This window comes from Zootermopsis nevadensis, unplaced genomic scaffold (assembly GCF_977971745.1).
Source record: "Zootermopsis nevadensis isolate Lab colony 2312 unplaced genomic scaffold, Znev_1.0 Znev_ptg000005l, whole genome shotgun sequence".
Taxonomy (NCBI): domain Eukaryota; kingdom Metazoa; phylum Arthropoda; class Insecta; order Blattodea; family Termopsidae; genus Zootermopsis; species Zootermopsis nevadensis.
This window is the reverse complement of record NW_028259137.1, coordinates 2360659-2387677: the sequence shown is the minus strand read 5'-3', so window position 1 is coordinate 2387677 and position 27019 is coordinate 2360659. Positions and strand designations below refer to the sequence as shown.

The 27019-nt window shown below is 40.1% G+C and overlaps 1 protein-coding gene across 3 annotated transcripts in view; it reads left to right on the top strand.

Moving 5' to 3' along the window:
* Positions 1-27019, top strand: part of LOC110829592 (alpha-2 adrenergic receptor) — a 298408-nt gene that overhangs the window by 105432 nt on the left and 165957 nt on the right. For 2 of the 3 annotated variants that reach the window (XM_022063458.2, XM_022063459.2), the window contains one exon: positions 15078-15235. The gene's annotated coding sequence lies outside the window, so the exon portion shown is untranslated. Of the gene's footprint in view, positions 1-15077; positions 15236-25597; positions 25758-27019 lie in introns of those variants that run through there. The other variant, XM_022063457.2, reaches the window with a different exon arrangement.

Sequence of the window (27019 nt, the reverse complement as noted above, 5' to 3'; positions counted from 1 at the left end):
ACAACGATCCCAGCGCCGCTGCCAAGCCTGGAAGCATCCCTGGAAATCTTTCTTTGTCAGCCTGTTGGGATAGGCTATGGGACCTGTCAGCTGATTCTAAAGGAACAACTCCACATGCGACGCATCCTGTCTGAGGACCAGAAGCAGAATCGACTTCTCGTTTGTCAGGAGCTCAAAGATCTTGCAAGAACCGACCCCAACTTCCTTTCTAAGCTCCGTGTGACTTCTTCCTCTTCCCAAAGATGAAAATTCAGCTAAAGGGAAGGAGATTTGAGACGATAGAAGAGATTCAGGCAGAATCGCAGATGGTGCTTGACAGGCTGACAAAGAAAGATTTCCAGGGATGCTTCCAGGCTTGGCAGCGGCGCTGGGATCGTTGTGTTCACTCCCAGGGGAACTACTTCGAGGGTGATGGATGAATTTAATACCTGAGATACGTGTACGGGTTTTTATAGGCGCAGTCTGGAAAATTTCCGATCGCACCTCGTACATGCTACTAAAGAGCCCGGGTAGCTCAGTCAGTATAGTAACTGGCTACGGACCGGGGTTCGATCCCCGATGGGCCCGGAGATTTTTCCACACCAGCTCTGGGACTCACCCAGTATCCTATCCAATGGGTACCAAGGCTAAAACGTGTCCGGGACTTGATGTAACTCCTCAGTTTTATTGACATTTTCGTGAATATCAACTGCTCGTGAAAGATATTGCACTGTGAATTTAGGTGACTGTATGTCTCATGCCAGGCGTAGTCTAATCCTGCTCTTTTGTAAATGAAACACGTATTTCTCTTGGTCCCTTGCAGTCCATTCGTCCAGTATTATGTTAAATTCACAATTTATTACCCGTGAGCGACCGTTGCTACTGAATTTTAATTCAACTTGGCTTGTGAATTAAATGTTGTCGTCACAGACCAGGAAACTGATATACGAATTGAGGTTAGGTTAGGTCTGCGAGAGAGTTTAAGTATGAGTCTTGAGTAACGGACGGCTTTATTTTAAAACTTAAATTGCTAACGCGATTTGACATTGTCACTAAATCACAGGTCTCTTATTGTCTGAAAATTTGTATATTTTTATAATTTTAATGAATTTAATTAATTAATCTTGTCCGTCTAATCACAATTTAAAATTTAAAATTAAGATAGTTAAAATACCATGTGATGCTCCTTATCGAAACATTCGATTTACATTTGGAACATCACTTTCTCACTACATGTTTCGGTTCTTAGATGAACCATCTTCAGGTGTGTAAAAGGTACAATTATATAAACTTAAAACTTAATCATAATTTCTTATATGCAACGTTTTTGTAGTTGTTTATCAGTTATTAGTGGTGTTCAATTCCAGATTCCATTTTAATATATTTGAAGTTGTTCTATATATGTGCGTCGTGTTCGAATAAACTTTTAGGTTGGTGAATGTTTTTGTTGATGTTTTTTATGTCAGTCTGTAATGTAAATAATTCAAAGAATAAATGAATATTAATGAATGAATAAGAATAAAGAGAATAGATAACAAAATAATATATTTGAAAAGTAAATATGAACATACCTGAGTTGAGAGGTGTAGATGAGTTCCGACTGTCTGGAAGTACTATCGTATTTGAAATTTTAATGAAGATTCACAAATCTCTACGTGAAGAATTCAATTTAAAATGCAGTTAATTTGGGTTCAAATCCCATTTTTTGAAACTGTTCTGTATCTATCTTATTTATTAGTTTGTGTCTTTGTCTACAAAAGATTACACTAAACTTTTGTGGGTGCTGGTATTGAATCATGTGATCACTCTCTACTGTAATTGGGTCTCCCTAGAGATGAGACATTCCGATACCCATGATTTAATAATATTAAACATATAAAAGTAATGAGACAAATTCATGTCGAGGTAGACTGATTTGTATTCCTATACTTGCTTCGTATTTGAGAAGTCGCGGGTTCAGACCTCGGTCCGGAGAACGATTTTCCCCAATGTTTTCTTGTGGTTTAGCTTAGTCCCTGCAGGCCAATTCGAGGTATGATATTAAATTAGGCCACGGCAGGTTATTTCTTTAACCAGTCTGCTATTAGTCGCTGTGTTAACTGGGCTACTGGCACTTGTTACATCATAAATACGAGTTTAACTTGTTAATATGTTGTGATTGTAAGATAATGCCAGATTTTCTACGTTCCAATACTCCACTTTAATATCAAAGTCATGAAAAATGAGGTAACGTTTATATTTAGGACTTGCAGTCTGATATTTTGTTTGTTCAGCCCCTGAATGAGATGTGGGACCAGGTGAGCATGGTATGTCCGCTTGTCCGTGGGCGGGCAAGAGGTCTCTCCTCTGCCTTTGTCCTGTCCGGGCTGGTCGCCCCTTGCAGGGGAACGAACACTCAAGGCCGACAGGTAACCAGCGCATTCCACCGCCAGACTGAAGCCTAGTTCACAGCGCTAGGCTCTTGGTCAGTTGACTGTAGGAACACCGAAGTACGTTCGTTTCTCGACAGAGGTACACATCTGACCGAATGGATCAGGGTCGTCGCTGAAAATGTGATAGCTGCTTACGTGGTCAAACATTTCTTAATCTCTATGGATCGTTGAAGTTCAAAAGAGCTGCCGTTGGACCATACATCCTTGAATCATACATCCTTTCAGCCTCCCCCCCCCCCTCCAATTTCAGATTTATTTAATATTACTAATGGGAAATACGAGGTGCGATCAGAAAGTTACAAGACTGCGCGTATAAAAACCCGTACACTTATCTCAGGTATTAAATTCATCCATCACCCTCGAAGTAGTTCCCCTGGGAGTGAACACAACGATCCCAGCGCCGCTGCCAAGCCTGGAAGCATCCCTGGAAATCTTTCTTTGTCAGCCTGTCAAGCACCATCTGCGATTCTGCCTGAATCTCTTCTATCGTCTCAAATCTCCTTCCCTTTAGCTGAATTTTCATCTTTGGGAAGAGTAAGAAGTCACACGGAGCTTAGAAAGGAAGTTGGGGTCGGTTCTTGCAAGATCTTTGAGCTCCTGACAAACGAGAAGTCGATTCTGCTTCTGGTCCTCAGACAGGATGCGTCGCATGTGGAGTTCTTCCTTTAGAATCAGCTGACAGGTCCCATAGCCTATCCCAACAATGTCGCACAAGTCGTTGATGGTACGACGTCGATCTTCGTGAATGGCCTGCCGAATCTTCGTAACATTTTCGGGCGTTGTGCTCGAAGATGGTCGTCCAGAACGCTCGTCATCATCGACAGAGGTTCGGCCATTTTTAAAACGTGAATGCCACACAAAAGTTTGTGCACGACCCATTGCGGACTCCCCAAATGCTTGCTTTAGCATTTCATAGGTTTCCGTAGCCGTTTTGGCGAGTCTTTGGCAAAATTTGATGCACACGCCATTCCGAAATCGCAGGAGGGTCGGTGTAATGCACTACCAAAACGCCCGTAACTAAGAAACAAATGCTAATTCGATGATGCCGGCTGGCACACTGATTCACTATGAATGTAGGCCGCACCCCCTAAAGGCAGAAGCTCGTACTACATCCGGTTCGCACTCTATTGACACAGTCTTGAAACTTTCCGATCGCACCGTACTTGTTGAAATTGCATTTTCTTTATCATTCCTTATTTTATTTAAGATTTAATTTGTCGCTCTAGTGCCTTTATGTCCTTCAGTGGCACTTCTGAAAATTGCCTAATGACAGCAGCATTTATAAAATAGGATATCCTGCCATCTGTAGTCATTTCTTCGAAACTGTCGCGTAAAGCCCAACACACGAAGTCACAAACATTATCCTGTGTTATGATACTTGAGGCAAGACTTCACGTCCTGCATACGCCATTATGGCGTGGGGCTTAGAAACAAAATAGTTTTGGCTTTGCCTTGAATCTCGTATCAGATTTTTTGTGTTTAAGGTTTAGATGCCTATCTCAGCGTTAACATAGAATAGCTGAGACAACCAGTTTTCAGTCAGGACGGCATACAAACAGAGTCGCTGTTTAATACGAAGCAGGACTGCTAACAACTCATCGGTGACGTATAATACCGGATTTACAAATATATGTGAAGTTCATGGGGGAAAAATGCCACCTTGAAGGTATTCGGGAACAGGGTACTGAGTAAAATACTTGGGCGTCAGAGACAGACTTGAGAAACTTCATAGTCTATACCAGAGGTCCCCAAACTTTTATACCTTGGGCCCCCCTTAAAATATTTTATAAATTTCACGCCCCCCTTACAGAACAAGTGCAAGCAAACAGATTTGACATAAAATTTAGCTATGAGTATACATTTTTTTTTATAATTTAGTATATATTATTCAATACATTTAATTTAAAGACTGTAATAAAATATTCACTTCATACCTGGATTAGTGGGATGGATGTGGTTGCTTCTGTGAAAGTAACTTATCATAACGAGGTTGGAGTTTTGAAATGGCCGCTCTAAGGTCGTTTTCCAGGTTCATCGTAGAACGATACTTTGTTTTGGTGTGAGGATGGTCAAATCTTGGAACATGGGATTGCCAGGGGACGGGGATGTAAAAGAATAGAGAATAAAATGTTGGTCGGATCGTCTAAAATACAGGGATTATTTGGTGGACCTAAGCGTAAATTGTAGGATATAAATAGACCTTGAAGAAATAGGGTCGGAGGGTCTGATAAACCAGTGGTATTCAACCTGGGGTACGCGTACCCCCGGGGGTACGTGAATTTTTTTTAAAATATATATATATTATTTTATGATAAACACTGAATAATCAGTAATGTAATTTATTTAATTTATTTTAGATGTAGATTATATACTATGTATAACTTGAATTATACACCAACAACTTTGGGGGTACAAAGTTGAAGAGAAATTATATCTGGGAGTACGCGAAGACATCTTAGGGGATACGTGAAATTTTAAAAAAAATATATTATTTTATGATAAACACTGAATAATCAGTAATGTAATTTGTTTAATTTATTTTAGATGTAGATTATATACTATGTATAACTTGAATTATACACCAACAACTTTGGGGGTACGAAGTTGAAAGGAATTATATCTGGGGGTACGCGAACAAAAAATGGTTGAATACAACTGTGCTAAACGGTAGAGACTGTAATGAACCTTTGGTTTCCATAAAATGCGGGAAATTTCTTGGCTGTTTGAGCGAAAGTTGGCATTCCTAAGACTCTGCTTTGTGGAGATTATTCTTACGTAAAATACTTTACTCAACGGCAGAAGCATCTTGTGGGCGTTTATAAGGAAATAGACATTGTACTTTGTCGAAAACTACGCAGGTAATTTTACGTATGCTTTAACGTAGTAGGAGCATTGAACCATTGCCTCACGCGTCTGCTGGTACTTACTACCAAGAGTTGTCATGCGCATGCGCGAGAAAGTAGAAGCCTTGCGGTGGAAATAGTGTGGTGGGGATACCTTTCAAGGCAGTAATGAAAATAATCTCCGTTTTCTATAGTATAATCGTTATCAGATGATTGAATGTTCGTAAAACCAGACAGCAAACTGACCGGGTTTCACGTCAATGTACCTCGTTCGACCACAGTGGACTCGTCCATGAGCTTGACTCCGCCCAAAAGAAAGGAATATCTTTCCTGACTACATGCCATGACTTGTCTGTCGCCTTGGGTTCACCGACAGGGCGGCTGGACACGACGACGACGACGACGACATGCTCGTTCAGGGAATCAAATCTCGGTCGCCCACATCGTGGGCAGGAAATTCTAAAATGAGATTTTGTTGGCAAATTTCGTTATCTGCGTGATTTTGAAGTTATCAAAGCTACTCGTACGAAGATATCTCTTCTGAGATCTTTCACCGTGAAGTCTGGTACAAACTGACCGCTGTCTTAACTGCCTCCATCATCAGGGCGATGAGTATCGTTATTTAATATAAACAGATCTTTGTCGAAGTGGTGTTGGTTGTCCGTTTATTTAATCGATTCGGTGGCACGGACAATTTAAATAAAGTTAGCGAAATCAATTGAGCAGAGTTCTTATTGATAAGTTGATAATAGATAAGCTGATAAGTACATTTTTGGAACTTTACACAAGTCAAAACTTCGCCGTGTTAGAAAGAACCTTTTGAAGGCAATATTTTTAGCCAGTTGAATCCAGGTCATACACACAGCAACCCAGAAGACAATCATCTTCAGGATTTGAATTTTTAATTATTTTTCTATTATATCTTTAATTTCTATCCTAGTTTGTTAGTGGGTTATTAAATGGATAAATTAGTTTACCTTCGTTAGGAATTTTTATTTTCATATTTATACAGTTCTGTAGTTAGGGTTTTCTTTAAATTTCAAAATAGTTGTTTTTGTTCATTAGAATTCTGTGTGTTCGTCTCAGTGCCTTTGTCTGTGTCTTGGTATTACCGTATTCATAAATTCTCTTTAAACTTATCACTTCCAAGTGCATTAAAAATTACAATGTCGTGACTGCGAAAACATGAAATTAATGTCAATGAAATCTACAAGGTCTAATCTTTCTGAATCAGCAAGCCATTGGCAACTGAACGAAATATTATGATGTGCTGACGATAACAGATGAATCATTGTAGCTCTGATACGTGAAATTTGTGTCGTGACTTGTCAGAGAAAAGGCGTATAATGCAACGAAGCGCGAAACCTGTTCATTGCAACACCTCTTCCAGCCCCTGGCATGTACGACAGTGCAAACCAAACGCAAGTTAGTGCTTAAACACGGAAATGAGCAGGACATTGGCGGAAAATAAAATTCGCTTTAATGTTTATTGTTAGTATAATTTTGATTCATACTGTGATTCTTGGAAGATAACGCAGACATTCTTGTCAAAAGTTGGAAACAGTTAATTTTAAACGTCGACAAAATATGTGCACAACATGTTAAAAGGAATTCTGGGAAATGTGAAAATAAGAAGAAAAAATAAAAACCAAAGAAGAGAGTATGGAGACCAAGGAGCCACGGTGGTGTAGCGGTTAGAACGCTGGCCTTGTAATCCTGGGGTCTCGGGTTAGATTCCCGGCGGTGCCCGAATTTATAACTTGTGTTGGGCAAGGCCGTGGTCTAGGCAACACGGAGTTTTCCTCCGTGGCATCCCAACAATTACTCCATTCACACACAGAAGAAGGCAATGGCAAACCACTTCTGGATCATCTGCCAAGAACGTATATGAACAGGTCCCAGTCCGAGAAAAGGATGGAAGGATCCTGTTCATATGGACCTGTCGTCAGACAGAACACTAAGTAATAATAAGATGGAGACCTATTCTGTGCAGTAACAATAAAGACACGAGTTTGTGTTTCTTGGTTAGGATCACAAACCTAACCTAACTTATTGTCCAACATTCTGTTTCTGTAAGTATCTTCCTGTATTAATGTAAATCGTCTTTAACGTAGTGTATATTGCAATTGGAATTACGTTATAAGCAGGTTTTTCTGTGGTTTAATTGATATTAAAACCCGTAAAGATATCATCCGAGTCAACGTCTAGCTTTTAATATATTTATTTGCTATACAGTTCTCAAAAAGAAGTATAATTACAATGTAATTTATAGTTGTCATGCTAATGTTCACATTAGCGATAAATTTGCATCAATTGTAATTAATATGGAACAACATGAGATAAATGAAACATTCTTGTGTTGATAAAGTTACGTATTATATGCAGTAGAATTCCGATTAACCAGGTTGGTTACATTTTACCCCATGCATACACAGTCACCCATGAGTTGCAGGTGGGAATCACTGTTCTAAAAATAAATAAATAAAATAAAAATTGTTACTTATCTTTAACACTTTTAATTTGCTTGTAAGTAGGGGTGAGATCTCCATCCGGTTTTCAGGTCCAGGAGTTTAGTACTATTACTTTCAATAGACCCCTTAGTTCAAGCTTTTTCATTGTGAAACCCTTTCTCTGTGAACTTCAGGTACAGATAATGATTTATCTACGCTGAGTAACCTTTATTTGAAATTTTAAGAGAATTCATACATTCATGTATTTATAAATTTAATACGTAAGTCCCCTGATACCCGACTGTTAAAGTTTTCATCTTCTCTCTATTAAATACGAAAGTATGTGTCTTTTCTCTCACATCTGATTCAATTCATAGAAGCATATATGTAGGAACTGGTTATATCAGTACGAAACAGGCAGATTCTCTGCTAAGTCTTTTATAGTTGACGCCTTCATATATTTGAATTACACAGTCGAAATGTTAAATATTTATTGAAAACAACATAGCAGTCATATTGTTCAAAATATCAAATTACTGCTGTAATAAACGTAATAGTCCAAGGTATAGGCGTAATAGTAGAAGTTCTGTGTAATTTAGGTTAGGTTCTTACGACGAGCTGACGCGTCCCTCTGGTGGCGGACAAGGGAAACTGCCTCAAGGGGGATACCAGCGAATGCGATGTGTGAGTTGTATCACATAACCTAAAACTGCAACTTCGGCTAACGATATTTCGCCTTAAAAGCTAACATGTTAAAGGATGAAACGTTACAGAGGGCCTCGGACGTATTCAGTGACAAGATTTTATTTAATTGTATGAAAATTGATCTCCCACCTGAAGAACAGAACGCACATCTATGACGTTCTAGAAAGAAATTGCGATAATATTTGAACTATCGAAAGTGTAACAGGATGACGGATTAAAATCAATAATAACTAACTTTGTAATTTTAAACCTTTATGTATTTTAATCAATGCCTGATAATAATTACGGTCTATATGAACATTTATAATTTATTGTCAATTATTAATAATTTGTGTTCTACACCAGACTTTATCAGGGTCGTGATATCAGGTAGTATTAAATCTTAGTGTGTCAGATGTGGACTGATATATTCTGGTCGTTGTCAGGTTAGAGGCTTTTGTAAACTTTCGAGGTTCATTTGTTCTGTAATTTCTCTACCAGCTGAGCCACTGCCAGATTTCGAATAATGACTCTTCTTTATGTAGTGAGATCGAACTTGCGACCTTGTTAGCACGCAGAGCTGTAGAACAGCACAAAAATTGAGAAGGAATTTTTTGGAGTCGACTTAACAGAATTAAACACAAAGATTCTTTTTATGTACTTCGTAAAAAAAATGTTGTTGTTGAATTATTTCGAAACTCTCTTTATAGTGTAAATTCAAAAGTGAAAGGGAACGATAAATTTTCGACTGGAATTTCCTGCGTTGGGGTAAATGTAGAGCGAATTGCAGTTTAAAAGAATGTCGGATTTGCTATTTTCACGGCGGTGAGTCTGAAGACAGACATCTAAAGAAATGTCTTGTCAGTCAGCTGTTGGCTGTTCGATAGTATCGCAAAAGTCTCGAATCGATTTAGTAGCGTTATAAATGAGATGGTAAAGTTGCGTCATATTGTGATATAATAAATATATATTAAATCTTGTCCGTCTAATCACAATAAATTCTTATTAAATATTAAAATATTACAATAATTAACATTTAAAATATTTAAAATATCAAATGATGTTCTTTATCGAAATATTCGATTTACATTAGACCATCATGGTCTAATGTAAATCGAATATTTGATATTTTAAATATTTTAAATGTTAATTATTGTAATATTTTAATATTTAATAAGAATTTCTTGTGATTAGACGGACAAGATTTAATATATAGCGTTATAAAGTTCCAAGAAGCGATCCCAAATGTTACGTCAATCATTTTTTTTTAAAATTAACGGTAGTGTGCCAAGAAATTTCCTATTCTGGAAGATTGTCTGTGTTGTTAAGAATGAGTGTGTCTGTGACTGTTCATTATTCTTGATGACGTCATGGCGACAGTGTTTGGGCCAAGGCTGCTCGATGTACCACGTGGCTGAAATAGCCCTTATACGGTGTGGTCCTCGCAAGGTCGTCGACATATGACTGGAATAATGTCACTACAGCGCTTTGATTTGCACAGAGTAAAGTCTTGGTACTCATTGTGTGCCAAAGATTACTAATGCTTTGACATAATGTCCATTTATGTATACGCATTGAATTTTAAGAGTTTATGCTTAACACAGTTAGACAATCGTATGAGGAAATGTAATTTTAGAGATAAAATAAAAAGTGATAGTGGAACCACGGTTCCGGAGAATTTGACGTAAATACTTCTATACGGAATGGAAGTTTATATATTGTTTCCTAGGTAACAACAATGCTGAGTAAACAGATGAGGTTTCCTAAGTAACATAACAATGAAGTTACACTTTTTCGTAACACTTTTTCGTAACACTATTTCGTAACACTATTTCGTAACACTTTTTCGTAACACTTTTTCGTAACACTTTTTCGTAACACTTTTTCGTAACACTATTTCGTAACACTATTTCGTAACACTATTTCGTAACACTATTTCGTAACACTTTTTCGTAACACTTTTTCGTAACACTATTTCGTAACACTATTTCGTAACACTATTTCGTAACACTTTTTCGTAACACTTTTTCGTAACACTATTTCGTAACACTTTTTCGTAACACTTTTTCGTAACACATTTTTGCCGAATAACACTGAACCTAAAATATAGACGTATTTACGTCAAAAGTTAAATGTTATTTTAGGAAACATATCCATGTTATAGAGCATATTTGTATGATTAAATACACAGTTTTATAGATAAATCCATCATAATTCAAATCTGAATGAAAAATAAGATATATTAACTATTGTATTTCAAAGTACGTACTTAAAAAACACAACGAAGTCAGAGATCAAAGTTGTGTGTGAAAATGTTTATGTTTTAGAGATAAGAGTGACACATAGTTTGTGTTGTGTCAGGAAAATGCACCTTTGAGAGGTAACTCCTCTGAAGTACAAAGTTGTGTGGATTAAGTACTTATATAAGAGATAAAATCGTCATATATTAAAGTTGAATGAAGAAGTTCTGTAGCTTTCTCGATGATAACTGATTTAGAGAAAGCTCAGTGAAGATATTTAAATGCAATCCTTGACATGACTTGCAATGAGGCTACTATCAATTTGAATGATCAGCACGTTTGTACATCCTGATTTACAGTTTTCGTCTTTATCACCAGGTTATATATTTATTTTTTTTTATTTGTAGTGTTCTGTCTGACGACAGGTCCATATGAACAGGATCCTTCCATCCTTTTCTCGGACTGGGACCTGTTCATATACGTTCTTGGCAGATGATCCAGAAGTGGTTTGCCATTGCCTTCTTCTGTGTGTGAATGGAATAATTGTTGGGATGCCACGGAGGAAAACTCCGTGTTGCCTAGACCACGGCCTTGCCCAACACAAGTTATAAATTCGGGCACCGCCTGGAATCGAACCCGAGACCCCAGGATTACAAGGCCAGCCTTCTAACCGCTAGACCACCTCATCTTATTATTATTTAGTGTTCTGTCTGACGACAGGTCCATATGAACAGGATCCTTCCATCCTTTTCTCGGACTGGGACCTGTTCATATACGTTCTTGGCAGATGATCCAGAAGTGGTTTGCCATTGCCTTCTATTGTGTGTGAATGGGATGCCACGGAGAAACCAGGGAAGCCCCCGGAGGAAAACTCCGTGTTGCCCAGACCACGGCCTTGCCCAACACAAGTTATAAATTCGGGCACCGCCTGGAATCGAACCCGAGACCCCAGGATTACAAGGCCAGCGTTCTAACCGCTAGACCACCGTGGCCATCATTTATTTATTTAGTATTCTGTCTGACGACAGGTCCATATGAACAGGATCCTTCCATCCTTTTCTCGGACTGGGACCTGTTCATATACGTTCTTGGCAGATGATCCAGAAGTGGTTTGCCATTGCCTTCTTCTGTGTGTGAATGGAGTAATTGTTGGGATGCCACGGAGAAACCGGGGAAGCTCCCGGAGGAAAACTCCGTGTTGCCTAGACCACGGCCTTGCCCAACACAAGTTATAAATTCGGGCACCGCCGGGAATCGAACCCGAGACCCCAGGATTACAAGGCCAGCGTTCTAACCGCTAGACCACCGTGGCTATTAGGTTATATTACGGAAACTGAAAGTGGATAGAAAATTTTTATATGCATATCATATTAATTTCATGAAGTGGGGATATTATGTTATTCTTCCAGCTTAAACAGACGGAGAATAATTACATTTAAGATAATACATATAAATCTAAATTATAATTTACGCGTTGAAATTAGTTTTTGTTGTTGTAATTATCAGTTTCTGTAATCCCCACGAGACATGAGATCTTTTACGGCGGTGAAAAGTTGGACTGTGGTCTTATAGATTTTTAAGTCGCGAAGTCTTGTAAGTGATTACCGGCGTTTCGAAGGAATCTGCCCCTTCATCTTCAAGGTACTGAACGCGGACACTGTCAGCTCCAGTCTGCAGAGGTTAAATGCTCGGTGACCATTATCATACAAGGAACTCATATTTCTTTAACTGGCGAAGAAATCTCTGATTCTATAAATGTTAGAAATAGTTAAAATATAAATATATAATTAAACAATTTTCTTTTTCAAGTAAGGATTTTATTTGTTTATGTATGGGACGTAATGAATAAATAGCGGGTATTGTAAAGGATAAAACCACGTAGGATCTATGCCCGAAAACATTCGGCCTCAGAACGTGTTAAATCGGTATACATTGGTATTCGACCTATACAGATTTTCTACCACATTTGTAATTAAATGATCAGTTGATATCATTCTGCCATTTCTCACTCGACGCTTAGTAAATTATGCAGGTGATACAGTGTTGTTAAATAAACCGAGAAACAAACACTTGACTATGTAGGATTTGAGGTTATCATGAGTTCGAAGATGTCTGTCTTCTGAGTTGTAGCTTCTTGTAGTTTGGTAGAAGTTTACCAACGTTTCGGCGGTGTTTTCTGCGTCCATCATCAGGACGATACTATATATTTTCTCCCATTTCCCAGTGGTCTTTACTGTAAACAACTTTTAAAAATTGCTTCATAATTAAAGTTATCTCTTTTATAAACTTCAAATTTCGGTTGGTAATAACACCTTGTACTCTGATTAGCAAATTGATTCGAGTTAGAGAGTCAGGGTTAGATTCCCGGCTAGGTAAGCATGAATAGATAGGCTCTAGAGTCCAGCCAGTCCAGACTAATGGATAACGTAGGCTCTCTCTTTTTTCGACTTAATGACGTGATGATTACTTACAGGGGCAACTTTTATCTTACTCTCAGTAGCAAACGCAGAATTCAAAAATAGCATTTCCCCCTGTATTTGGGTTTAAGGAAACACCGCTTTGTGGAAAATTAAAGTTTGATTTTACCATCACGATTGTAATTTTTCTATAGTAATTAGTCATATAATTAATTTGATTTGATTACTTTTGAATAATTTTAAACAGAAAACAATGTAAAATGAGGTCACTTTTATATTGCGTTCATACATCTCTAAAGCATTTTTTTTTTGGTGTGTTAAACCCAACATGCATTCGCGTTATGAAAACAGCTTTCATTTACAAATGAGTCGCGTTATATAGTCAATTCGCGTTATGAAATGTTAATATTCATACGCGAGACCAAATTGAAATCAGTTTTCCAAATATATTTATGCGCCGTTCAGATTTATATTCGGTTGTACAATGATTTTGTACAGATACGGTGGTCTAGCGGTTAGAACGCTGGCCTTGTAATCCTGGGGTCTCGGGTTCGATTCCCGGCGGTGCCCGAATTTATAACTTGTGTTGGGCAAGGCCGTGGTCTAGGCAACACGGAGTTTTCCTCCGTGGCATCCCAACAATTACTCCATTCACACACAGAAGAAGGCAATGGCAAACCACTTCTGGATCATCTGCCAAGAACGTATATGAACAGGTCCCAGTCCGAGAAAAGGATGGAAGGATCCTGTTCATATGGACCTGTCGTCAGACAGAACACTAAATAAATAATAAACAGACAGAGCGCATAAGAGTGATTGTCACCCCTTTAAGTTAGGTTAAGGGCTCGTGTGTGATTTGCAGTATCTTAAAAAAAAACTTGAATCAAACACCTGATGTTTATGACCTGACCTTTTTTTAGATCTTGACACTTCAAGGGCAGCTTCATACTTCCAAATTTAGAAATGTTTATATCTTAGAAGCTTTTTTGAAACCGAATTTCTCTAATATATGTGTGTGTTCTATGCTTAATCGGTGTGCAAGTAATGAAATACATTATGACCGATAAATTTTGTGTTCCTTTGCGTGAAATGAGCTCCTTTCAGTTAATTTGCATATTTATCTCTCAAACTACTGTGAGAGTTTCTGATAAAATTTCTTGTTGGCGAATTGTAAATAGAACTTTTAGAGCAGATTCAGTTCTGATTTGTATTTGGCGAATATAAGCCGTGATTTACGTAAATATCAACAAAACTTCACCAGTTCTTCTGGAAAACAAATATCTTACGAAAAATGAAATGAAATCCTGAACAAAATCCAGTTATATTGAACAGAAACCTCCTCACGGATAAAACAGTCGGTCACATTATGAACAAAGTAGCAGCTTTTTATATGAACCGATTGTTCATCGCCTGAGTTAAATTAATCGAGTCCACGCACTAATAAAGTATTATTTTTATTAATTTTATCAAACATTATTCTCGCTTCCGTGCTTAGATGTTACAATTTGTCTCTTTCCTTGATGTTTACCTTCCAAAACTTTGTGGTTCTTACTTACTTCTATGAGTGTCATAATACTTGGCTTGACTACGCTAATTACGTATGGTGAACAAATTATAAGGCTCCGCGTTCTTCAGATTCCTTCAGCCCCCGTCACTTCATTTTCGTACGTCCAGATGTCCTCACCGTCCTGTTTTATACTAACTAACTTCCTCTCTCAATCATTACATTAAAACTTTGTATAGACATTATTACCATTTTTAAAAATTTATTTCAAATTATGGCTACGAGGTGCGATCGGAAAGTTTCAAGACTGCGCGTATAAAAACCCGTACACTTATCTCAGGTATTAAATTCATCCATCACCCTCGAAGTAGTTCCCCTGGGAGTGAACACAACGATCCCAGCGCCGCTGCCAAGCCTGGAAGCATCCCTGGAAATCTTTCTTTGTCAGCCTGTCAAGCACCATCTCACCACCTCACGCAAACTGGGGCAGTGGCGTAGCTCATATTTACTGGTATCCTCCTTTTACAGCGAGACTAATGCTGGATGACATTGGTGTACGAGCAGAATATGTCATGGGTCACAACGGTGCAGCCATCATGGCTGGTCGGCGAACTACATCTGGATAGACGCAGATGACAAAGTTCCTCGCCATGAATTCGTCCGTGGAAAACATCATCTCCAGTAAGGTAAATACACAAATTTTGTTACTGTTGTTGTATAAACAGTGGTTTCAGATAAAGACATTCCGAGGCCGGAACCTCGTTGTCCACTGAGTGCCCCACCACGCGAATCAGGCTGACCATTAACCCCGTAAAACACGGTGATATCTTCATGCAGAATACAACATTCATCAAAAACTGCTTTTTCCCAGAGTGTATTTTATGACTGTCGAATCATCTTCAAAATGAGCAAATGAACTTTAAACGGAGACGAGTTTTTATTGAAATAGAAAGTAAAATTTAAATATTAATTGGATTAACTTTGCGGTTAATCAAACACAACTGTTTTAAGTCGATCGCGATATAACCTAACTGACATTGTTTCACAGTAATAGCATTACTACTGATATGATTCCATAAAGAAATCGAGATAGAGCACGACCTAGAAACCGATGGAGAGACCAATTCCTATTATACAAATATGTCTCAATCACAGTAACCTCGGTTAAGGAATTTGTGTTTGTTGCTGTGGTTTAATTATAATTGTTGTAATATTGCCTTCTTCTGTGTGAGTGTGAGTGGAGTAATTGTCGGGATGCCACGGAGAAACCGGGGAAGCCCCAGGAGGAAAACTCCGTGTTGCCTAGACCACGGCCTTGCCCAAAACAAGTTATAAATTCGGGCACCGCCGGGAATCGAACCCGAGACCCCAGGATTACAAGGCTAGCGTCATCAGGGCGATGAGTATGAAGATTTTTGTCTTCTGGGTTGTTGCGCTGTGTAGTCTGGTCGATGTTTACCAACGTTTCGGAGGTCATACTGCCTCCATCATCAGAGTATGAAGATTTCTGTCTTCTGGGTTGTTGCACCGTGTAGTCTGGTAGATGTTAACCAACGTTTCAGAGGTCATACTGCCTCTATCATCAGGGCGATGAGTATGAAGATTTCTGTCTTCTGGGTTGTTGCACCGTGTAGTCTGGTCGATGTTTACCAACGTTTCGGAGGTCATACTGCCTCCATCATCAGAGTATGAAGATTTCTGTCTTCTGGGTTGTTGCGCTGTGTAGTCTGGTCGATGTTTACCGACGTTTCAGAGGTCATACTGCCTCCGTCATCAGGGTGATGAAGATTTCTGTCTTCTGGGTTGTTGCACTGTGTAGTCTGGTAGATGTTTACCAACGTTTCAGAGGTCATACTGCCTCCGTCATCAGGGCGATGAAGATTTCTGTCTTCTGGGTTGTTGCGCTGTGTAGTCTGGTCGATGTTTACCAACGTTTCAGAGGTCATACTGCCTCCATCATCAGGGCGGTGAGTATGAAGATTTCTGTCTTCTGGGTTGTTGCGCTGTGTAGTCTGGTCGATGTTAACCAACGTTTCAGAGGTCATACTGCCTCCGTCATCAGGGCGAAGACAGAAATCTTCATACTCAACGCTGTGAAAACCTCAAATCTTACAAATGTTGTTTCGTTTTGTAAACACATTTTTATTAATTTTTGTCTTTCTGTTTTGAAGATTACACAGTTACCATTCTCATTCCTCAGAAGGGAATCTGGCTGATATTGAATAAAAAATAAAATACATGCAAACATCTAAAAATTGTGGTTCTGTTTTGAAGATGGTAGACATTAAGCCCGGCGTACGCTACCAACCAAACCGTACGTTTGAATTGGATTTGCTGTTTGCGTGGGTTTGAAGATGACGTAATAACTTGGCAGTTGCCACTGGCGTGTTACGTGGGTGATGATGTCACGATGTTCTCTGAAGTTTATGTTCTGTTAGACACAAGTCAAAGGGTCTCAGAGACTTCTAAATTTATTCTTGGAGTCATGCATTGTGTTTTCGCATCAAAAGGATCATTAAAAATGCACCTTCCATGAATCACAGGTCGAAATTATTATACTACGTCTGAACATGTGTGTGTAATATAATGAGTGAGGACCTCCATACAGTGCCCAGTTTAGGGATTTCTGGGAATTTACCTTCACTTCCCCATACGTCTTCATGTTTCTGTGGTTTAATAATAATACTACGAAAATACTTGTTATGTTCTCCGGTCTTTTTTGTGGCGATAAGCAGTGATTAATTATGCCCCACTCCAGAAACGTTTCTCTGAAGGAACGTTCTAAAAAAAGGGGTTTCCGATGTTTTTAAGGCCCTTTGTTCTGCAAGGGCATGAAACTTGATCACGAACCCAAAAAGGAAGAATGCAGACTGAAGAGACCATTTCGACGCAAGAGTGAGTAATAATTAATTCAAGGCTGGAAAACATTTCAAAACGATGAGCTTCAAAATTTACACTATTCACCACATACTATTAACTAACTATATGGCTTACCGAACCCGAAGGTTCATCACCGAAGTAACCAAAGCCATCCACCGGACCCTGTCCTGGGCCAACAAAATCCAGTCGCCTTCAACTCCTATCTCCCATAGATCCCGCCTGAGATTATCCTCCCATCTACGTCTAGGTCTCCCCAGCGGTCTCTTCCCCTCAGGCTTCCCAAATAGTAGACCCAACCAACTAGATGGCTTACCGAACCCGAAGGTTCATCACCGAATTAACCAAAGCCCTCCACCGGACCCTGTCCTGGGCCAACAAAATCCAGTCTCCTTCAACTCCTATCTCCCATAGATCCCACCTGACATTATCCTCCCATCTACGTCTAGGTCTCCCCAGCGGTCTCTTCCCCTCAGGCTTCCCAAATAGTAGACCCAACCAACCAGATGGCTTACGGAACCCGAAGGTTCATCACCGAATTAACCAAAGCCCTCCACCGGACCCTGTCATGGGCCAACAAAATCCAGTCTCCTTCAACTCCTATCTCCGATAGATCCCGCCTGAGATTATCCTCCCATCTACGTCTAGGTCTCCCCAGGGGTCTCTTCCCCTCAGGCTTCCCAAATAGTGGACCCAACCAACCAGATGGCTTACGGAACCCGAAGGTTCATCACCGAATTAACCAAAGCCCTCCACCGGACCCTGTCATGGGCCAACAAAATCCAGTCTCCTTCAACTCCTATCTCCGATAGATCCCGCCTGAGATTATCCTCCCATCTACGTCTAGGTCTCCCCAGGGGTCTCTTCCCCTCAGGCTTCCCAAATAGTGGACCCAACCAACCAGATGGCTTACGGAACCCGAAGGTTCATCACCGAATTAACCAAAGCCCTCCACCGGACCCTGTCATGGGCCAACAAAATCCAGTCTCCTTCAACTCCTATCTCCGATAGATCCCGCCTGAGATTATCCTCCCATCTACGTCTAGGTCTCCCCAGGGGTCTCTTCCCCTCAGGCTTCCCAAATAGTGGACCCAACCAACCAGATGGCTTACGGAACCCGAAGGTTCATCACCGAATTAACCAAAGCCCTCCACCGGACCCTGTCCTGGGCCAACAAAATCCATTCTCCTTCAACTCCTATCTCCCATAGATCCCGCCTGACATTATCCTCCCATCTACGTCTAGGTCTCCCCAGCGGTCTCTTCCCCTCAGGCTTCCCAACCAATACCCGGTACCCACCTATTGCCCCACAAACTATTAGATGATTTATCAAGGGAATTTAGGCTGGGCGGGTGTATGTTACTAATGCGTAATATAAGAAATTCATTCAGAATTTTCGTCGGAAACCGTAAGGGAAGAGAACACTTGGGAAAGATAATATTAAAGTGAATCTCAAGGCATAGGATTCTATTGGCTAAGAAAAAACACTGTGATGAATTTTCGAATTCCATAAAGACGGGCAAATTCTTTGCAATGAGTGAATAAGACTTTGCTCTATGAAACTGGTGATGATGGGATGGTATTTGTGTATCGTTACTGAGCTCATAATTGTGACCAAAAGGGATAAGAATGCAAACAAACAGGTTGAAGAAAATGGCGATCTGGATTAGCAAGTCAGATGACGTAACCAAACAGGGTCCAGATGGAGGGGAAAAGTGCTTCTCTCCGTCTGCGTCCAAGTTTTGTCTTATTACTAACTATATAGGTGCAACGTCGCCATCTACAAACTGAGGTTGAAACTACATAACTAGCCCACGATCGGCTACATGATGCAATAGTGACGTGTACAGGTAGCCCTCGATTTATGCCAGTCTAATTTGCGCCGATTCAGAATAACGCCGATTTTGTAACCAGAAAGTGAAAAAAATATATTTTAATATTATTTATAACGTTTTAAAATGTTTCTCGTACTAATTCGTATACTTAATCGTAATTCTTACATCGCTGATTTTGAATAAAAATTATAAATACAGTCATCTCTGCAATTACGTGTGTTTCGTTAACGCGAATTTGCTCCAATGAGATCGATGAATCGGTAAAAGCTGTTTGTGAAATGCAAACTTTTGCATATGCGAGTTTACTCTTATGCAATTTCATTCCTGGCGCTTTAAATTTTCAAAGGACTAATTTAATCTATGTGGAGGTACTGGGGTTATTTTTACTACGCGATTTTCTATAGGTCGGCGTCTTATATGAATGCAACTATCGCATAACAGCAGAGATGACGGTACACTGTACCAAAGAAGTGTATAAAATATTTTGTTTAAATTACCTTTATTTAATTTACGTTATTTCAGAGGTTTAAATGTAATGCCATTATATTACTCGTCAATGTTTGGGTGCTGGGAACGCATGCCATTGACTTCCTATTGATTTACATTATAAAAGAGTTTCAATTTACGCCGGTTCGTGCAGGAACACATCCCCGGCGTAAATCGAGGGCTACCTGTATATAAAACTCACAGATTGGAGAAGTGTACTCTTAATGGAGTATAGCAATTGTTTGGCAACAGCCGTTTTTGACAATCGCGGATTTTATTTTCTGTTTATGTCAAACAATTTTGAATTTGCTTTTTATGTATCAGTGGTTTTTGTGTTCACACAGAAAGAAATTTGTGGCATTGCGCACCGAGATTCACATTTGTTGGGGACAAGGCTGTAATTATCGCTTGCATACAATCAATTTTTAGAGTGATTTTAATATTAACGTGCTATCTTCGTCATGGTTTCTCAAGTAGGCTCTTTGCTTCAGGTTTTACGACTAAAATTTTGCATGTGTTTACGGTTTTATGGGTGTCGGCAGAAGCTGGGCTCCTTCAAATATGATATTTCCCATTCCACCAGGCACTCTATAGAATATACCACTGAATGATCAACCTAAAATGTCCCATACCAGAAATCATTACAAGAACAATGTCGCTGTTTTTTTTAGAACATCAGTTCCTCTCGGTTGCCCTCGGGTGACCTCTGACAGCCCTCGTTCGGCACAAGTGCCTCTCGAGTTACCGGACTAAGCCGCGCCGCGTCAGTGGGTTTCGCACCTTTAAAAAGCAATACAAATAACAGCCGACAACACGCGACACGCCGCGCGCGGCTAGTCGCGCCAGTGGGTCCCTAGCCACACCAGCTAACTCTGGGTCGAAGCTCTCGGTCAGTGCTCTGACGTGGTCGGCGAAGAGCGGGAATTTGCCTGTTACTATCGTACCAAGGCGCGTTAGTCGCAATTCGAAAGAAATAGACTAGAATCAAAAGAGGAAAATACGAGGCGCGTCCTCAAAGTAAGTTTCCCACTCGTCCCACAGCTAGCAAACCTTATATTGCGCGAAGCGACTGTGCGTACGTGATAGAGCAATGACGTAGCATGGCGCATGCACTAACGGCACCTCCCGCGTTCTCACAGTAGCATCGTTGCAGCTGTTGAAGATGGAGGTTCTTATTCCAGCTCCCGCCGACTGTGAAGTGCGGTCAGTGATAACGCTAGGCCGCACACGGCTCGACGGACAGCAAGTCTCCTGCAGGAGTTCAGCTGGGAGGTGTTTAATCATTCACCCTACAGCCCGGACCTCGCTCCCAGTGATTTCCATCTTTTCCTACACCTCAAGAAATTCCTGTCCGGTCAGCGTCAGCGTTTTGAGAATGACAGAGAGGCGGAGATGGTTGTCACACAGTGGTTCCAATCCCAGGCGGCAGACTTCTACGACACAGGTATTCAAAAGTTGGTCCCACGGTATGACAAATGTCTCAATTCCGGTGGCGAATATGTTGAAAAATAGCTGGACACTTGCTGTATCTGTTGCAATAAATATTTCCATGAAATTGTGTTTTGTTTCTGTAAGCGGCCCCAGGGAAACTTACTTTTGGGACGCGCCTCGTAGTTGATAATCTTACGAAGACGTTAAGGGAACAGATTTATCCTGGTAAATCCATTATGAGACCAGTAACAGCGATAAAACCTAATCTTGAATCAAACACGTTACCTGCCCTCCTCTGTACGATATCATAGTAATGTCTTAGGGGCTACAAGCTGAATTCAAATTTCTGTCTCAAATTTTGTCAGGTAACGACTACATTACTCGTCATGTAATTTCGTCCGAGTCCTTGAAGCTATCACCAACCTCCATACGATGAAGGTTTTTAAGTATAAGCTAAATACGCCATAGCTGACGTTTAAATTGACCTAAAAATTAAAATATTTAATAATTTAAACCCTAACTCTTTTAAGTACTAAATTATTTTTACGTAAAATAAATTAATAATGGAATTACACAACTTAAAATTACCGTTGTTAGTTACTGCTAGTCCAGTAATTATTTAGGATGTCCGATTCACTGTCCTGACGTGTTTTTACGCAGACACTCCTTTTGAGACAGGAAACAAACGACTTTTGCCTTGCGCAAGTTCCAATGTCGTCTGACCTCGTTTAATCCGGCAATAAGGGAAAATTGATATTTGATTTTGCTACACGGTGTTTATAAAGCGTTGCTGCTTTACAGAATTTTCTATTTGTCGGACTGAAACATCGATTGGAATGTTTCCAAATGGCTGTTACACCGATACTGTGTTTGAACTGTGAAATGCCTCTCGTTGTATTCACATACGAGGTGCGATCGGAAAGTTTCAAGACTGTGTCAATAGAGGGCGAACCGGATGTAGTACGAGCTTCTGCTTTTAGGGGATGCAGCCTACATTCATAGTGAATCAGTGTGCCAGCCGGCATCATCGAATTAGCATTTGTTTCTTAGTTACGGGCGTTTTGGTAGTGCATTACACCGACCCTCCTGCGATTTCGGAATGGCGTGTGCATCAAATTTTGCCAAAGACTCGCCAAAACGGCTACGGAAACCTATGAAATGCTAAAGCAAGCATTTGGGGAGTCCGCAATGGGTCGTGCACAAACTTTTGTGTGGCATTCACGTTTTAAAAATGGCCGAACCTCTGTCGATGATGACGAGCGTTCTGGACGACCATCTTCGAGCACAACGCCCGAAAATGTTACGAAGATTCGGCAGGCCTTTCACGAAGATCGACGTCGTACCATCAACGACTTGTGCGACATTGTTGGGATAGGCTATGGGACCTGTCAGCTGATTCTTAAGGAAGAACTCCACATGCGACGCATCCTGTCTGAGGACCAGAAGCAGAATCGACTTCTCGTTTGTCAGGAGCTCAAAGATCTTGCAAGAACCGACCCCAACTTCTTTTCTAAGCTCCGTGTGACTTCTTCCTGTTCCCAAAGATAAAAATTCAGCTAAAGGGAAGGAGATTTGAGACGATAGAAGAGATTCAGGCAGAATCGCAGATGGTGCTTGACAGGCTGACAAAGAAAGATTTTCAGGGATGCTTCCAGGCTTGGCAGCGGCGCTGGGATCGTTGTGTTCACTCCCAGGGGAACTACTTCGAGGGTGATGGATGAATTTAATACCTGAGATAAGTGTACGGGTTTTTATACGCGCAGTCTAGAAACTTTCCGATCGCACCTCGTATTCACAGATAACGTTTGTGTCCGCTGATCGCCTTTTGTGTTTCTGTGACGCACAGAATACCTCGTTTCTGTAAACAAAACTGTTTCAAGCCGCCACGTTTGAGGTGCAAAACGTTTAATTTACACATTGAGGTAGAGTTTGATAAGCGAAATGAATTATTTATGTACCTATCACAAAGAGGCATGATATTGCGAACTTCTAGCGAGTACTGAAGTGTTGACGTTGGTTTTGTGACTCCTCTTGTGTTGACCTGTGACTAAAATTACAACATGGAATGTTAGTTCGGACGGAAACAGGATTTACATTCGACATACTCGGAAATGCTGTTCATTTCAAGTCTCTGTGTTCTCCTGAAATTGTGTTTTGTCTATCTGCCGAGAGGTTTATACTCCGTTCTTTGGTTACAGGAGTAATGAATGCCTCTGAAATAGTCTTCTGTGTGACGCAGAATTGCGTATCGACTACCCGCATAATCAGTACGAGCATAGAAACTGAGTTTCCGAAACTAGTAAAGATACTTTTCTGCAAACAAATTCAGAGAAGTAATTATACATGTGTTTCTCTTGAACACACTCGAGAAGTTATAACGAGACGATTACTAACGGAACCATAAATCTTTACGGAATATCCATGTTATCGGAGTTAATGCAATTAATTAATAAAGTGTTTATTTATTTTATTTAGTGTTCTGTCTGACGACAGGTCCATATGAACAGGATCCTTCCATCCTTTTCTCGGACTGGGACCTGTTCATATACGTTCTTGGCAGATGATCCAGAAGTGGTTTGCCATTGCCTTCTTCTGTGTGTGAATGGAGTAATTGTTGGGATGCCACGGAGGAAAACTCCGTGTTGCCTAGACCACGGCCTTTGCCCAACACAAGTTATAAATTCGGGCACTGCCGGGAATCGAACCCGAGACCCCAGGATTACAAGGCCAGCGTTCTAACCTCTAGACCACCGTGGCTATTAATAAAGTGTCTACACAGTAATATTTTATGACCATGGAATATTATAAAATACTAGGCTTCATATTTCGATGTGAATAGCATAATCTTCATGTCTTAAAGCTTTCGTGGCAAACGAATCCACACTCTTTTCGGGTGATTGGTCGGATTAAAGTGGGGTTGAAAACCGACGTTTCGGATAAATACTCTGTCACAATTATTTTTGGTCGTTGTGGTGAAGTGCAAACCAGTCAGAGTTGTCGGGTAGTTATAATGCTCGTTGCTCTGTCCAGGTCGTCTTTTAAGGGACTGCATCAGCTAGCCTCCGTCATCCTCGAGGTGTCTTCAGTCAGACTTTGTTCGGTTCATATCCCAGTGAATTTGCTTGTTATCAGTATGCTGTCAGATGTACCAGTGGGACGAAGTTATTGGGCGCTGGATGTTGTGTTGTTTGTGCGCGTGGATAAAGCAGGATTTTCTGATGGAGTAATCATGTAGGAGAGAACCCCTGGCTGTGGTTAGCTTTTTAAGATCTCCCAACGTCCCTCGGTCAACCGCGACTCCATCAAGGGTCGTACGGGCTAGCTTCGCTGCTCTGTTCGCCGATGATAGGAGAACGGATGCAACCCTGCATATCAGAAGCTCGCAGAGCGTAATGATCTCTGCCTCTGAGGACAAGGATCGCTGTTCATCTTCCCCGTGATGAGCGGTTTGTCCTGTGGTAATCACAATTTGAGAACCTCCAAGCCCTATTCGTATTTAGGCGTGTCTTGTGATGCAAATATGAACGCCATGCTGACTGACGAACGATTCTATTTCTAGCTTCCTACCGCGAACAAGGTCAACGTTCGATCAAGGGCGATTATTCCGTCTTGGGAGGGAAGATGTCAGCTCTGTGCAGTTCTCTACACGAACGTTCTCCACATCGGCTATCGCTTCGAAGGTAGTGATTCGGCGGAGGGGAAATGTGTTGGCTCTGTCTATCTGTTGTTTGGAACAGAGCGGTTTGGATTCCACACACCGAAGCCACTTTCTACTTAAAAGTGACTTACCGTTTCTCGTATCGACGATTAACAATCGATTAGTCACGTAGTTTTAAACATGCAGGCCTAACCTTCCATCTGTGTTATGTATTGTTCGTTATTTTTACTTTTCCACATATAAAATGTAAGAAATAAGAAACTCATGTCCCTTCGTCGAACCCAGGACCGTTTGAATGTGAGGTTTTACTGGTTGTGTGATGACCTATTATTCGAAAGGTTTCCGTTTCGATTCCAACTGTCGTCAGTAATATTTATACGTATTTTAAATCATGTCTTTACCATGACAACCGGACACGGAAATAGAATAAATTACAAACCGTCGTTAATATTAAATGTAGGCCTGTTTAAAAAAAGTGTAATATGTCGATAATAATATTGTTAGTACGAAAACGTAGATCTGCAGTTGCCAATAAGAAGATTAATGTTGAAAGACAAAGTAATCACACAACTGTTCCACCACTGGCCTTTACTCGTCTCTCATCCCTTCATTGTTTGTGCGATAGCCATGACCAAGCAACATTTTATTACACCCTTCATCCTAGGGGACACTTGTGTTAGTGACAAATTTATTCCGCTAGCGATTTTAAATTCAGCGCCGTTATAGTTGTCACGTTGGTACTAGGTTTCAGTTGAAAATGGCGTATTGGAGTGAGAAAGAGTTGAGTTCTGTCTTTGTGAAACAATGTTCTTCTGCGGTTTCTCTTAAGGTTTTACAGTTAAAGTGCATCATCGTTGGAAGTCTAAGATTTTCTATGGATTTATTGAAACAGATATCAAGTGAAGACTTTGAAAGGAAATCGTAAGTAATACTTTTTGATTGGATTACTTTTTCCGGTGCTTCTTGTTTATGGTTAGTGAAACAAGTGCAGCCAACTTCGGTTAAATGACTCACCAGGTTCATGTGGAGTCCACACATACCAAGCAGCACGGAGTATTTATGTCACTAGACGTTTTTGATTTCTCGGTTTAATGCTTTCATACTGCTTTTGATTTTGATTATTTGAAAGTGTTCTTTTTTTACTTGTTATTAATAAGAAAGTGCTGTTCTTACTGCTTTATGCATTTCTCGTCTGGTTTCTGTGTGGCATTACTATGTCTAATGTTTTTATTCGTGATAAATGAATTATATTTATAGCATGTTATTTTAAGCCAATCTTTATCACTGACTCAGAACTTGATTGATCGGAGTAGATATAGATTATTACGGAAATTGGGCACAGATTTTGTACAAGAATAGGTTTTATGAAAAAAAAAGGTCTTGTTATTCGAGATATTGATTTTAAATTTATTTTCAGTATGAAGTATTGGTGACGGAGACGGAATTTTTGTATTTGCAGACGTACTAACAAGTCGTAGTTAAAGATGTGGTTTGCTAGACGACAGAATACAGTTCACTGTTTGTGTTTGTGAATGACCTTCACACGTGTTACTTTGTATTCGATTCGATGAATCGAGAGATGACTGACTGTGCAGTTTCTAGCGATTGGGGGGGGGGGGGGGGGGGAGTGAGGGTTCATGTTCCGTGATAATCCCACGAAGGAAGGATTTCTTACATTTCTCTTCGGAAACACGGAACGAGAGGTAACATTTTTATGGAACCTTCAAAACAGTCTGCTTCTAAAAACAAAATTCCTATTCAAAACCTTGTGTTTGTGACACGGATGGAGGTCATGCATTTGTAGGTTAGGAATGCTTTTATAGCTCTGTACAAGAAAGACGCATTGTTTCCTGTTATACATTCAGCACAAAACAATGAATGCTATTGCACACACAGGATACACTAAACATAAAACTACTTATTTTTGGAATATGTTGAACGTGTTTACTAAGACAGTGTCTCTTATACTTGCCTTTATATATTTTATTAATATCTCGAGACGACGTAAGACACTGCAAATATTGAGACAAGAAATCAAGTGTCCATCCTGTCTGCAGGTTTTCAAAAAAAACTTGTCTGAGGTCTCTTACAAGTAATTGAATCTGAAAACTTAAGTTAATTAACTCGGAATAATGGTATCTGGGCAGGCGTAGTAGAAAAAAATACTTCACAAATTTCTGAAG